This window comes from Polypterus senegalus, chromosome 6 (assembly GCF_016835505.1).
Source record: "Polypterus senegalus isolate Bchr_013 chromosome 6, ASM1683550v1, whole genome shotgun sequence".
NCBI lineage: Eukaryota > Metazoa > Chordata > Cladistia > Polypteriformes > Polypteridae > Polypterus > Polypterus senegalus.
In genome coordinates, this window is record NC_053159.1 from 32,502,509 (window position 1) to 32,513,235 (window position 10,727).

Here is a 10,727-nt window from a genome sequence, read left to right on the forward strand (position 1 = left end):
ATTCTGTTTACGCCAAATTCTGACTCTACCATTTGAATGTCTCAACAGAAATTGAGACTCATCAGACCAGGCAACATTTTTCCAGTCTTCAACTGTCCAATTTTGGTGAGCTTGTGCAAATTGTAGCCTCTTTTTCCTATTTGTAGTGGAGATGAGTGGTACCTGGTAGGGTCTTCTGCTGTTGTAGCCCATCTGCCTCAAGGTTGTGCTTGTTGTGGCTTCACAAATGCTTTGCTGCATACCTCGGTTGTAACGAGTGGTTATTTCAGTCAAAGTTGCTCTTCTATCAGCTTGAATCAGTCGGCCCATTCTCCTCTGACCTCTAGCATCAACAAGGCACTTTTGCCCACAGGACTGCCGTATACTGGATGTTTTTCCCTTTTCACACCATTCTTTGTAAACCCTAGAAATGATTGTGCGTGAAAATCCCAGTAACTGAGCAGATTGTGAAATACTCAGACGGGCCCGTCTGGCACCAGCAACAATGCCACGCTCAAAATTGCTTAAGTCGCCTTTCTTTCCCATTCTGACATTCAGTTTGGAGTTCAGGGGATTGTCTTGACCAGGACCACACCCCTAAATGCATTGAAGCAACTGCCATGTGATTGGTTGATTAGATAATTGCATTAATGAGAAATTGAACAGGTGTTCCTAATAATCCTTTAGGTGAGTGTATATTTGTCTTCTGATTCGTCCTGCTTCCTCTTCAAACCCCGTCACGTCACTGCCCTATATCTAGCTTGGCCGCGTGACCTTTCACTTCGGCAGTGACGTGACACCAATGGGGTCATGAGAGAGGAGCGGGGAACGTGGTAGTCCGAAGGAGAAATAGGAATCGAGAAAAGCGGCTTGGGGCGTATGGGAGGCTGCAGCCAGTGTGGGGAAGGGTTTGGAAGAGGACGAATAGGAATCGAAAAATGCCGTGTGGGCTGTGTGTGGGTAGGACCGGGTTTGAAGACAAAGCAGGATGAACCAGAAGAGAAATATATATATGAGATTATTGAGTTCAAACTGATCACTATCCAAAATTCTGAAACAATATTCATTCCCAGAATCTCTCTCCTTCCTTCCGACACCAATCTCCCTTTTAAATTTAAACGCACACAATTTTCACTCAGACTCACCTTTTCCATGACTATCAACAAATCCCAAGGACAAATGTTTGCAAAGATTTGCATTAATCTACAACAATCAGTCATCAGCCACGGTCAGTTGTACGTGGCTTTTCCTAGGGTTAGATCTTTCGACTCATTATCTGTCGTCTCCAGCAAAACACCTCTTCAAAGCTGCGTCTTTCAAGAAGTATTTCTTTCTTCTTGATTTCTGAATTCCTTTCTCACCGTTTTCCGTTCCTATTCTTACAATGCCGTATGCTATGGTGGGCGTCGGCTAGTCCTTAATTAACACTATTAGGAAACAATTAACAAAAAAAAATCTACAGGGAAAAAAATAAGAAGAAAATGACAAAAGAAAGTTAGATAATTAAAGCTATTTCAGAAATAGAAATATTTATTGCACTTCAAAAAAAGGGAAATGAAAACAGCAAAAGCCTAGGGCTGATTCTACCTTATACACAAAGTAGGTGGTCACCCAGGCTCAACACCAATCAGACTCCCCTCGTTATTTGATGTCAGTCATTCATTATCCAACCTGCTATATCCTAACACGGGGTCATGGGGGTCTGCTGGAGCCAATCCCAGCCAACACATAACACAAGGCAGGAACAAATCCTGGGCAGGGTACCGGCCCACCGCAGGGCACACACGCACACACACACACACAGCACACACTAGAGACAATTTAGGAGCGCCAATGCATCTAACTGGCATGTCTTTGGATGGTGGGAGGAAACCCACACAGACACGGGGAGAACATGCAAACTCCATGCAGGGAGGACCCGGGGAGCGAACCTAGGTCTTCTAACTGCGAGGCAGCAGCGCTACCACTGTGCCACCCGTTATTTGATGTATTAAGTGAATATCTTCCCCCTCACAGTTTGATCCAAGATATGTATATTTGTGACCTTGAAACATCAAATGAGAATAACCCCCATGATCATCAATTTAATATCTGTAAATCATTGTGCTGGAAACACCAGGAGGGAACACCCCCTCTTTACTCTTCTGTGTAATATGTGTATAACATTGCTGACAAGACTCCAAGATTAGGGTGCATCATTTAGAGCTTCACTTAGGGGAACAAAAAGACTAGAGCCAACCCTGCCAAAGCCATCCCTTGAAGACTAAAAGTTAATGATGCCAGTGTAAGCCCAAAAGCAGGAAGAAGAAACAGAAAGAGGAAGCACTGGGAATTAAGAACTTCGACACAATGCGGACCACTGGTCATCGAGTCCTCCACCAAACACACAGCAGCTTCCTATGTCCATGTACTAGAACCAGATGACCTATTGATCTACACTGAAAAAAAGTTCAAGTAAGACTAGATTAAAGAAAGAGGATTTCCAGAAATGTACAGAAAGAGTGAGAGAATACAAAGATTTCCAGCCAGTCATTATACATTGATCGTACCCAGACACAATAATGTGCTGGATTAAAGCAGGGTGTTATTGTGTGAAATTTTGCATATAAGTTGATAAATATTTTCTATGTCTTTATTTGTAACTTAGACAAAGCAATATAATATTAGTGTTACGTTATTGATAAGAACAGCAATGATTTGATGGTTAAGAACCCCTTCCTACCTTTTAGGAATGAGTTTTTACGACAGGGTCGATGTGAGTGCTTCAGACAAGTTTGGCAAGTGATTCTCTGCAGGACTCTCTCAGTCAACCTCTGCATGGAGGACAACTAACTAGCTGGCAAGCTTAACCTTAACAAATGGTTTTGGGGGGTGGCAGGTGTGAAGATCCCCCGATTGGTCTGAAGTATTGCTGTTTGGAATTGGCTGGTATCAGAAGCCTTTAAGTACTATGACGCCCTATTGGCTGTAGGGGTTGGGACAGAAAATCTATAAATTTTCTTGCTTGACCTCGCCCTCTCTCTGACAAAATGATGAAGGAGCATCTCACACCATGAACTGAAAAGAACAACACAATGAAGAACACAGCTTGTCAGCCATATTGAGACAGGCATGCGGCCTGTTCCGAAGAAAGCTGACCACAAATGAGGACTTAACTAGAGGCATTTTAAGTAACTAACAGGACTGTGTGCCGACTGAAACTACACATCACCATTTATCAGGTTGTATGGCTTCCAATATTCAAATGTACTTTGCATATTGTTATTAATTATGAATATTACCAATAATGCACTATTTAAAGTGTAATTTAACTCCTGCTTGTCTTTTACTACACCTACCGTAGATCCCGTTATATAAGCCAAGAATTTCGTCCTAGATTTTTGGCTTGGAGTTTGAGGGTCGGTTTATACAACGAGTATCGTTTTAGATTCAAGATTTCCAGCGCAATGCCGGTTTTGCCGATGAATACGGAAGTAAATAATGACGAAACCACAGAGCCATCTTTCAGATGAAGAAGTAACTTTGAATGTCGGTACTTTAAATTAAATAAATAATTTATTCAAAAAAGTGTTCTAGTTGTTGATCTTATTAAAAAAATGTATAATAAATTATCGGGAAGTTTAAAATGAAATTTTTTGTTTTGATTTACGATCAACATCTTGCGTTACGAAACGAATGCGGTCACGTGTATCCGCTTGCACGATTGTAAACAAACAACCGAGAGCGTTAGTAGCGTCAGTCGGAGCCCAGATACATGTGTTTGTGGATGTAATTTCCGTCATTGCAGTGATTTACCTATATATATATAATTCATTAAGACCATGCAAGCAAGACACATAATTGCTGAGGAAGGAAGAGAAGGTAAAAGAAAGCGATCGCAATTGAAACGAAGATGGACATTGTGTGGAAATATCTCCTCCCTTCCTGCAGCCCAAAGATGTCAAATTAAATGGTAAGTACAGTATGAAATTGTTTCTAGAATAGAATGCCTTTTATTGTCACTATACACATCTACAATGAGATTAAAAGCAGCTCCTTCAGTGCAGAAAAAAGTTCTGTATAGGGCTTGTATGGTTGTTTTTAGCTTTAGCATAACGCCGGATCTGCGGCCCCGCTTCTGCTTTCTTTCCCTCCTCCATCTGTGTCGTCTCCTAGACCCGATAACAATCTACGGAGAGCTCGCCGGTCTCGCTATGTTGTCTGGGATGTTGTGCGTGTGATGAAAAACACTCGAAACAGATGTCTGGCTCTGGACACCGATGTCTATAAGGTTCTGAATGGTGTAGCGGATGTTACGAACTGATCGTGCACAAACAAGGACAAAAAAAAAGTACAAAAACAACAAAAATGTGCACTGAAAAAGAGAGCCCTGAGCCGCTGCGACCATGCACGCCGCCATGCTCCTAGCTTAATCGAAGTAGGCTAGGCACTTTTTATAACTTTTTAGTTAGTACATTTGAAAAATTATTGGTGTTTTGGTAAATTATGCACATTATATTATATATCAAAAATGCCGTCAGTCTCAAATTCTCGCCGATAAACATTATAAATATACCCGAAGAGACACTTTTAAGGAAATTTAGAAAATTTTGCTTGGAGAAGGGGGTCGGCTTAAATACCGGTCATTGGCAAATACATGTAATTTAGTAGGTAGAGAAGGGGTTCGGCTAATATACCGGGTCGGCCTGTATTCCGGGATCTACGGTAATTGCCTGAGGTAGTAAATGTAGAAGGGAAGGTGGGGAGAAGTTATAAAGTACAATACCTTATAAACAGAGGTAAGTCTGGGAGATTTGAGGCATTCTGACAAAGGCTACATATTAATAATACAAAATGGGAAAGGAGAGTAATATAGAACTCTACCAGGACAAAACAGTGGGATAAGAGTAAAGTGGTCCAAGAGAAAAAATGCATTAGCCAAAAGGGAACGTTAACATAGAGAGAAAAGGGGCAGACCAAAAAGCAGAAACTAGAGGACAATCACAAAGTATATAAAGAAAAATAGTGAACACAAGTGACAGATGAGATCAGCAATCATTAGGTTCACAAGAGGCGAGGTAGAGATTATGTAAAAATGTAAACTGAACATGCTGATAATATGGATTTTTGGAGGATTCTGAGATTTTAGTAAACTAATGCTTTCCACAAGATGAGGGGAGAGTAAAGGAGATCAAATTGCCAGACTGAAAATAAAGGCAGAGGTCTAGTAGACATCTTAAAAAAGAATGAAGATGTTGACACAGAAAATCTGGACCTCAGTAACTGGAACATTCCAACTCCAGAGTCATCATAAGAACCTTGACGTCCTGAAGAACGTGCAGCTAGGCGGACATCACGCCAATGTTCCTGGCCCTGACTGCAGATTCCATCTGTGGATGTGTTCTTCTATTGCTTTTCTCCCATTACTGTATATCCAGTGACGTACATGGACAACTACTGAATTCTGCTGATTAGACTACTCAAATTAGTATTTATTTCAGCGCTAGGATGATGGTCTGTACAGAAGGAAGGTTGATTGGCTGGCTAGTGTGTCTCTGCCATTCTGGGACTGGCCACACTAGAACAGGTAAAAATAGTTAGGATATAGCGGGTTGGATAATGGATGGATGGAATATGCAAAAAATGAAGTCTGCAAAAGTCTAAGTTAGCAGGGTGCTCATAAGAAATGAGGTACAAGTACATACAAAACGAGACATGTTGTTTTAAATATCTGAAATATTAAAGTGTATGCTTCAATGTAAAATGCTTAAAGTCTAAATATTCTCGATTTTAATAGACATTTGTCATTTTTTTCACCCTCTGATGGAGGTCAACAGAGGCCTTGACCGCTAATAAATGATCAAAAAATCAAAAAGGACTTCATGCTTGCAATCACAGACCATGAAATAGTCTAACATAATACCCCCTTCATGCTTATGTTTGGAATTTCTCATTGTTTAACCTTCGTAGTGGGTTAGCACCACTGGTAAAGAATCAGCTATCAAAAACACCATATTTGTGATCAGCAACCTTGAAACTGCAGCAATGGACACCTCACATGCCTATATTACTGGTCCCAGTTTTTTCGAGCTTTTGCGAAAAGGAGTCTTTTTGACCCCTTGTGTCCCTTTAGGGGGTGAATCCCTGGGGTTGGTTGATGTGCCATGCACAACATCAAGTCCTTCTGATCATTTTTGCTAAAGACATCTATTGGTTTACGCTTTATCATAAGGGCACAATTTCCTACACCAATTATGTCCAAAAATTAGGGTTTCCAGGTCTAGAGGGCCAAAAATAGCTTAACATCATAACTTGACATCAAGAACTCAACGGTACATCGTATATAAGAGTTTTCTCTCAGGAAGTGCTAAACAAAAATGAAGTGATTTCAAAATGTTTGTGAGTAATTCTTATAATCACAATACAGACTACAGTGAAAGAGGCCAATAAGAACTACTGGTAACAATCATCATTTGCTAAAAATTAGACCAATTCCCAGAATTTCTGATCACACGCCTGCGTATTAGTGAAACAGGACAGTCAGGAGGGCCCGGCCCAGCTCTTTACTCCTGACGTCACTCTTCCCCCTCCCCTCGGCCTGTAGCCTCTGTCTTGGATTAGCGCGGATATACCGCTTCTGCAAGCGAACTATGATTCTTAGCGCAATGAGAGAAGTTGCAAAATCAACCAGAATGTTCAAGCAAATCATAGAAAAAAACCCGATCCAAGTCTGTTAAGTAGTTCTCTCGTTCACTAACTAAGCAGAGTTAAGGTTACGGCCCGAGGCAGATGTTTGAGTGAGGAGGGCCCCGCCACCCGCGGCCCAAAGGGTCTCTCTCGGATTTGCACTAAAAAGTCAGTACTGCAACTGAACTATAATGCTTAGCGCATTAAAGTCGCAAAATCAACAAAATGTCCAAGCAAATTATAGAAAAAAACCCAATCTAAATCCGTTAAGTCCTTCTCTCGTGAAAAGCAGACAGACATACAAACAGGTCTAAAAAACTATAAGAAATTTCACGCTTGGACCACGAAATTTTTAAAACCATTTCTTAGTGAGCACCTATGGGCTAAGTGTAACCTACATTCCAAATTTCAAGTCCCAAGTCCTCTTTTTGTGATGAGTGATGAGTGAGTCAGTGGCATTTGGCTTTTATATACTGTGTATATATATATATATATATATATAGATTAAATATTTAGAGCTTCATCTTTCAAATTTGGTAATTTGTGCTGCTTATTTTTACAAAGCCGTGTTACAGGTGCAGGTCATAAAATTAGAATATCATGACAAAGTTGATTTATTTCAGTAATTCCATTCAAAAAGTGAAACTTGTATATTAGATTCATTCATTACACACAGACTGATGTATTTCAAATGTTTATTTCTTTTAATTTTGATGATTATAACTGACAACTAATGAAAGTCCCAAATTCAGTATCTCGGAAAATTAGAATATTGTGAAAAGGTTCAATATTGAAGACACCTGGTGCCACACTCTAATCAGCTAATTAACTCAAAACACCTGCAAAAGCCTTTAAATGGTCTCTCAGTCTAGTTCTGTAGGCTACACAATCATGGGGAAGACTGCTGACTTGACAGTTGTCCAAAAGATGACCATTGACACCTTGCACAAGGAGGGCAAGACACAAAAGGTCATTGCTAAAGAGGCTGGCTGTTCACAGAGCTCTGTGTCCAAGCACATTAATAGAGAGGCGAAGGGAAGGACAAGATGTGGTAGAAAAAAGTGTACAAGCAATAGGGATAACCACTTGTACCCTGGAGAGGATTGTGAAACAAAACCCATTTAAAGCTGTGGGGGAGATTCACAACGAGTGGACTGCAGCTGGAGTCAATGCTTCAAGAACCACCACAGACAGAAGTATGCAAGACATGGGTTTCAGCTGTCGCATTCCTTGTGTCAAGCCACTCTTGAACAAGAGACAGCGTCAGAAGCGTCTCGCCTGGGCTAAAGACAAAACTGCTGCTGAGTGGTCCAAAGTTATGTTCTCTGATGAAAGTAAATTTTGCATTTCCTTTGGAAATCAAGGTCCCAGAGTCTGGAGGAAGAGAGGAGAGGCACAGAATCCACGTTGCTTGAGGTCCAGTGTAAAGTTTCCACAGTCAGTGATGGTTTGGGGTGCCATGTCATCTGCTGGTGTTGGTCCATTGTGTTTTCTGAGGTCCAAGGTCAACGCAGCCATCTACCAGGAAGTTTTAGAGCACTTCATGCTTCCTGCTGCTGACAACTTTATGGAGATGCAGATTTCATTTTCCAACAGGACCTGGCACCTGCACAAAGTGCCAAAGCTACCAGTACCTGGTTTAAGGACCATGGTATCCCTGTTCTTGATTGGCCAGCAAACTCACCTGACCTTAACCCCATAGAAAATCTATTATTGTGAAGAGGAAGATGCAATACGCCAGACCCAACAATTCAGAAGAGCTGAAGGCCACTATCAGAGCAACATGGGCTCTCATAACACCTGAGCAGTGCCACAGACTGATTGACTCCATGCCACACCGCATTGCTGCAGTAATCCAGGCCAAAGGAGCCCCAACTAAATATTGAGTGCTGTACATGCTCATACTTTTCATGTTCATACCTTTCAGTTGGCCAACATTTCTAAAAATCCATTTTTTGCATTGGTCTTAATTGATATTCTAATTTTCCAAGATTCCAAAATTTGGGACTTTCATTAGTTGTCAGTTATAATCATCAAAATTAAAAGAAATAAACATTTGAAATACATCAGTCTGTGTGTAATGAATGAATCTAATATACAATTTTCACTTTTTGAATGTAATTACTGAAATAAATCAACTTTGTCATGATATTCTAATTTTATGACCAGCACCTGTATATTTTCAGAATTTGAGAAGGTCTGTACCAATGTGTGTAAATCCTAAATTACAAGTCGGTTATCCAGTTGTATGCACAAAATGTGCAAAACACATCCATCCTGCTCCGCTTACCCGAGGTCGGGTTGCAGGGGCAGCAGCTTGAGCAGAGAGGCCCGAACATCCCTCTCCCCGGCCACTTCTTCTAGTTCTTCCGGGGGAATCCGGAGGCGTTCCCAGGCCAGCCGAGAGACATAGTCCCTCCAGCGTGTCCTGGGTCTTCCCCGGGGCCTCCTCCCGGTTGGACGTGCCCGGAACACCTCACCATGGAGGCGTCCAGGAGGCATCCTGATCAGATTTCTGAGCCACCTCATCTGACTCCTCTCAATGCGGAGGAGCAGTGGCTCTACTCTGAGCCCCTCCCGGATGACTGAGCTTCTCATCCTATCTTTAAGGGAAAGCCCTGACACCCTGCGGAGGAAACTCATTTCAGCTGCTTGTATTCGCGATCTCGTTCTTTCGGTCACTACCCATAGCTTATGACCAGAGGTGAGGGTAGGAGCGTAGATCGACTGGTGAATTGAGAGCTTTGCCTTACGGCTCAGCTCCTTTTTCACCACGACAGACCGATGCAGAGCCCGCATCACTGCAGACACCGCACCGATCCGTCTGTTCATCTCACGCTCCATTCTTCCCTCACTCGTGAACAAGACCCAGAGATACTTGAACTCCTCCACTTGGGGCAGGATCTCGCTCCCAACCCTGAGAGGGCACTCCACCCTTTTCCGGCTGAGGACCATGGTCTCGGATTTGGAGGTGCTGATTCTCATCCCAGCTGCGAACCAATTCTGAAAGAGCTGAAGATCACGGCCTGATGAAGCAAACAGGACAACATCATCTGCAAAAGGCAGTGACCCAATCCTGAGCCCACCAAACTGGCCCCCCTCAACACCCTGGCTTCACCTAGAAGTTCTCTCCACAAAAGTTCTGAACGGAATCGGTGACAAAGGGCAGCCCTGGCGGAGTCCAACTCTCACTGGAAATGGGTTTTTGACTTACTGCTGGCAATGCAGACCAAGCTCTGACACCGGTTGTACTGGGACCAAAAAGCCCTTATCAGGGGGTCCGGTACCCCATACTCTTGGAGCACCCTGCCAGGATTCCCAGAGGGACACGGTTGAATGCCTTTTCCAAGTCCACAAAACACATGTAGACTGGTTGGGCAAACTCCCATGCACCCTCTAGGATTCTGCTAAGGGTGTAGAGCTGGTCCACTGTTCCGCAACCAGGACGAAAACCACACTGTTCCTCGACTAGGTTCGACTATCCGATGGACCCTCCTCTCCAGAACCCCGAAATAGACTTTTCCAGGGAGGCCTAGGAGTGTGATCCCTCTGTAGTTGGAACACATCCTCCGGTCCCCACCTTTTTAAAGAGGGGGACCACCACCCTGGTCTGTCAATCCAGAGACACTGTCCCCAATGTCCATGTGATGTTGCAGAGACATGTCCATCAAGACAGTCCTACAACATCCAGAGCCGTGAGGAACTCCGGGCGTATCTCATTCACCCCCAGGGTCCTTCCACCAAGGAGTTTTTTAACCATCTCTGTGACCTCAGCCCCAGAGATGGGGGAACAGACTTCCGAGGCCCCAGGCTCTGCTTCCTCATTGGAAGGCATGTTAGTGGGATTGAGGAGGTCTTCGAAGTACTCCCCCCACTGACCCACAATGTCCTGAGTCAAGGTCAGCAGCGCACCATCCCCACCATATACGGTGTTGACACTGCACTGCTTCCCCCTCCTGAGACGCCGGATGGTGGACCAGAATCTCCTCGAAACCATCTGAAAGTCGTTCTCCATGGCCTCCTTAAACTCCTCCCATGCCCGAGTTTTTGCCTCAGCAACCACAGAAGCCGCATTCCACTTG